We start from the raw sequence: 5,306 nt of genomic DNA on the forward strand, positions 1-5,306 counted from the left end.
TTGGGGCATGTTCATCTATTTGGGCCCTTCTTTGGGCTTTTCTGGTGACTTGGCCGAGCTCTGTGGAAAGAGGTCGGGTTGCCCTGACCTGAAGAGGTCGGTCGCTTTGTCTGTCGAACATCCCGGGTCAGACAGCTCGACCCAGGGTATGAACAAGATCCAAGAAAGAGGATTACAAAATAACTTAGAGGACCCGACATGATAAAGTCGACCCAAAACATAAAGCTACCCTTGAAAGAGACCTAAATGAGGTCCAAAAAAGAGGGTTACAAACAACAACTCGGACAAAAACCGACATGAAGAAGTCGGCAACCTCAGCATTATAATTCCTAATGAAGACCTGAACAAAATTCAAACAAAATGAATTGCTGAAAACAACATCAGGTAAAGGAATCAAGCCGATCATGTCAGACAAAGTTCCAACACTCCCAAAGCCTACGAAGATACCAAGACAAGCGCAGATAGACATGATATAAAAACACAAAGTTATAATAATAGCCAGCTTCAGAGGCCCCCAAGTTCAGCCCACAAAGCCTGGAAACTACTTTGTTTATCGAAATAAAGTTGCTAAACCAGCAACTAAAAAAGTGTCAAAAGTCAGCAAAATAAAGAGTTCAAAAGCCCACAAGCCGGGCTATCTACACAAGTAACTACAGAAATCAGTTAAACACCCGAAGGCTTCTCGACAGCATCAGTATAGGGTGAAGGAGGGCGAGTCTGGAGAGGCACTGCGTCCACTGTCCTGTCATCCTGATTCAATATCTGGCAATCAGGATCTAATTCAGGACAAGCAGGCGCTGAAGAAGCCAACACAACAAAAGCTTTGGCAACAGGCTCAGAGGGAGGCTCAACGTCATCATCATCAGGATCGTCGGGGACGATCTTGCCATCCTTCACAACATTATCCAAACTAAATAAAGCAAGGTCGACCTCCGGGGCAAGAACCCAAACCTGCTCCTTCAGGTTCTCATAAGCAGCAGTTACGCTGCCCACAAGGTGACCCTGGAGCTCAGAATAATCAACCCGGACCGACTCTAACTCCCTCGGAGACACATCACTTCTCTGTAAGTCATGACATAGCTGTCTTTGTGCTTCAATGCTGTATCCTCAGCCAACTGCACAGAAGCCGCCAAGGAAAGAGAGCTGGCCTTCTCCCCTTCTAGCTCCTTCTTTAGTTTAGTCACCTCCACTTCAAGCTCCTCCTTCAGACCCTTCATCCGATCGAACTCTTGCTTAGCTTCCTCTATAAAGGCTTTGATAGCATGTAGAGGAAGATTTTGAGTAGTTCGATACAGAGCAGCCCCCATATGAGCCATCTTAACGCTGCTTCGAGTTATAAAATCTAAGTGATGAAGGAGAGAAACATCATCCATGGAGAGGGCACCATAAAGAGCAATCTGCTGGTCGACAAAGCCAATGGGGTCAAAATCCGGGGCATCCAGATTGAAGGGTCAACGGTTTGAGGTCTTTTGGGAGGAGGGACGGCCGAAGAAGAAACCACAGCAGCAGTAGAAGACTGTGGACGATCCACTAAACGAACCCGAGGAGTAGGGATCATTCTCCTCGGGCCAGGAGAACTCGGCACAGACGGCTTCAATGGGACCTGAGAGGACCCTTCCCCATCCACCCGAGCCGAGGTGTTTTGAGCTGCAGTAGCTTTTCTCGCCTTTTTGAAGGCCTTCATTGCATCATTATTCTTGGCCATCTCTGAAAAAATGAAAACAACAGTTTTACAGACTGGGAAAAAAGGAGAAAAGCAAAAAACAAGAAATAGTATATATCAAGTAATACCTAATACATCTCGGATGAGGGAAGGGTCTCCCAAAGATTTTTTGGTATCCAAATGAGGAGGTTCCCCCCAAAGATCCTCCAAAACCATCACAAAGGCCTGTTTGATATCATCAAGCATTTCCCACGTATATCGGGATACTACTACATTCTTCTGCCAATGTAAAGGGAAGGATGGCTCCCCATTCGCTTCCAGAAAAAAGGGACGAGCTCCCTCAACGGCTCGAATCTTGGAAAAGTAATTCTTGAAGTCCCTAAAGGACTCGTCATACATGGTAAAAACCTTATGTCCTTGTGCATATCTAAAAGAAACCCACGAGGCTTTCTTTTTTGAAGAAATTTCGGGCTTAGTTAAAACAAACAAATAAAGAAAAAGAGTTTGAGAAGGGGTAACATTCAATTCTTGACAAAGAAGTTGAAAAATCTTAATAAAGCCCCAGGAGTTTGGATGAAGCTGGGATGGAGCTACATTACACGACCACAACAATTCGGTCTCAAACGAAGTAAAGGGAAAGGTGATGTCCAACTGGCTGAAGAAATAGTCATAAGCATAAAAGAAACGGCGCTCCTCCTGGGTCAGGACAGGGAAGCAAACCCTCTCCTCGGAGTCAGGTGCCACCAACTCATAATTCTTCTCTTGATCTCTACTCTTACAGAGACGGTAATGTTTCCTAAGCTCCACACAGAATTCAGCATTGACCACAGAAACACACATCAAAACAAGGGAGTCCAACCAATCGGACATACCCTCAGGAACCTTAGAGGACATCTCTACAATATTTTTACGAGAAGACATAGGCAACTAGTCCTACAAACAAGAAAAGGAGAGTGGATTACTAAAAACATCTTGGATGAAATCAAAACAACTCAGCCAGCACAGTCCAACACAGTCCAAACATAGCACAAACAGCAAAAAGAAACCCCAGGACCCACACCAAAAAGGTCCAGGGGCATCCTTTGAAGGCAATCAGGGAACAAAGATTCAGGAAAATCTACAAGGCTAACGTCCCAACAAAAAACTCACAGCAAGAACAAAGAGAAACACTTTCTCAGAAAGCAACATCCCAAAAAGAAAAAGAAAGTCATTACCACCAAAAGGTCATCACAATAGTTACCTTCCAAATTCACAGTCTTAGCTTATCAATAAACAAAAAGCAAAACAACGCAAAAAAAATCAAATGAGCCACCAAAAGAAAAAGTTCTTTTACGGGATTCATCGGCAAAGAAAGCTGTCAGCATGATAAAAAAACATCAAAGGCAACCTTCCGAAAAAATAAGCAGGTTCATGCAGTTCGCAAAAAAAGAAAAACAAGCAGTATGAACCCTAGAATACAGAGGGACCATCTCAAAAGCAAGAAAAAACCCTCGAACAATAAACAAGCAGGTGCACAGTGATACGAAAAAGATCAAACTTTCCAGCATGTATTAAAAATCAAAGCTTTATCAAAAATCGAAGTAAAGCAACGAAAGAAGTAAGGGAGCAGAAAGCAGAACCAACCTGGAGAAAGGAGAAAAGCTTGGAAAGGCTGAAAGATGAAGCAATGAAAGACATTCCTCGAAGCAAAAGCATTGATGAGCGGATAAATTTATACGCTTTTTGGCATTGTTTTTAGGTAGTTTTTAGTAAGTTCAAGCTACTTTTAGGGATGTTTTCATTAGTTTTTATGTTAAATTCACATTTCTGGACTTTACTATGAGTTTGTATGTTTTTCTGTGATTTCAGGTAAATTCTGGCTGAAATTGAGGGACTTGAGCAAAACTCTGAAAAAGGCTGACAAAAGGACTGCTGATGCTGTTGGAATCTGACCTCCCTGCACTCGAAATGGATTTTCTGGAGCTACAGAACTCCAAATGGCGCGCTCTCAACGGCGTTGGAAAGTAGACATCCAGAGCTTTCCATCCATATATAATAGTCCATACTTTATTCGGAAATTGATGACGTAACTTGGCGTTGAACGCCAAGTACATGCTGCTGTCTGGAGTTAAACGCCAGAAAAACGTCATGATCCGGAGTTGAACGCCCAAAACACGTCATAACTTGGAGTTCAACTCCAAGAAAAGCCTCAGCTCGTGGATAGATCAAGCTCAGCCCAAACATACACTAAGTTGGCCCCGGAAGTGGATTTAAGCATCAATTACTTACTCATGTAAACCCTAGGAGCTAGTTTATTATAAATAGAACATTTAACTATTGTATTAGACATCTTTAGTCTCAGTTTTGTATTATTCTTCATCTTAAGAGGCTATTGATCACGTTAGGGGGGCTGGCCATTCGGCCATGCCTGAACCTCTTTTACTTATGTATTTTCAACGGTGGAGTTTCTGCACACCATAGATTAAGGGTGTGGAGCTCTGCTGTACCTCAAGTTTCAATACAATTACTATTACTTTTCATTCAATTCTCTCTTATTCTTATTCCAAGATATACGTTGCACAATAATTGATGAATGTGATGATCCGTGACACTCATCATCATTCTCACCTATGAACGCGCGTGATTGACAACCACTTCCGTTCTACCTTAGGCCGGGCGCATATCTCTTAGATTCCCCAACAGAATCTTCGTGGTATAAGCTAGATAGATGGCGGCATTTATGAGGATCCGGAAAGTCTCACCTTGTCTGTGGTATTCCGAGTAGGATTCCGGTATTGAATGACTGTGACGAGCTTCAAACTCCTGAAGGCTGGGCGTTAGTGACAAACGCAAAAGAATCAATGGATTCTACGCCAACCTGATTGAGAACCGACAGATGATTAGCCGTGCTGTGACAGAGCATTTGGACCATTTTCACTGAGAGGATGGGATGTTCAAGAGGAGCACAGCACCTCCATACGCCTATCTGAAATTTCCACTATTGATTTACATAAGTATTTCTATCCCTTTTTATTTTCTATTTATTTATTAATTTTTGAAACCCAAAACCTTTTAATCTGCCTAACCGAGATTTACAAGGTAACCATAGCTTGCTTCATACCAACAATCTCTGTGGGATCGACCCTTACTCACGTAAGGTATTACTTGGATGACCCAGTACACTTGCTGGTTAAGTTGAACGGAGTTGTGGAAAGAAAAAGCTTCTCTAACAGTACCTGGAATTCATGTATCACAATTTCTTGTTTGAGTCTTGAGTCAATTTTTAAGTTTGGTGTCAATTGCATGCTTTTAAAAAATTTTCTTGCATTTTTCGAAAATCCCATGCATTCATAGTGTTCTTCATGATCTTCAAGTTGTTCTTGATAAAGTCCTCTTGTTTGATCTTGATGTTTTCTTGTTTTGTGTTGTTTGTTGTTTTTCATATGCATTTTTTGTTTGTTAGAGTCCATGCATTAAAGATTTCTAAGTTTGGTGTCTTGCATGTTTTCTTTGCATCAAAAATTTTTCAAAATTATGTTCTTGATGTTCATCATGATCTTCAAAGTGTTCTTGGTGTTCATCTTGACATTCATAGCATTCTTGCATGCATTCATTGTTTTGATCTAAAAATTTCATGCATTGAGTATTTTTGTTGTTTTTCTCT

The sequence above is a fragment of the Arachis duranensis genome, chromosome 10 (assembly GCF_000817695.3).
Source record: "Arachis duranensis cultivar V14167 chromosome 10, aradu.V14167.gnm2.J7QH, whole genome shotgun sequence".
Classification (NCBI taxonomy): domain Eukaryota; kingdom Viridiplantae; phylum Streptophyta; class Magnoliopsida; order Fabales; family Fabaceae; genus Arachis; species Arachis duranensis.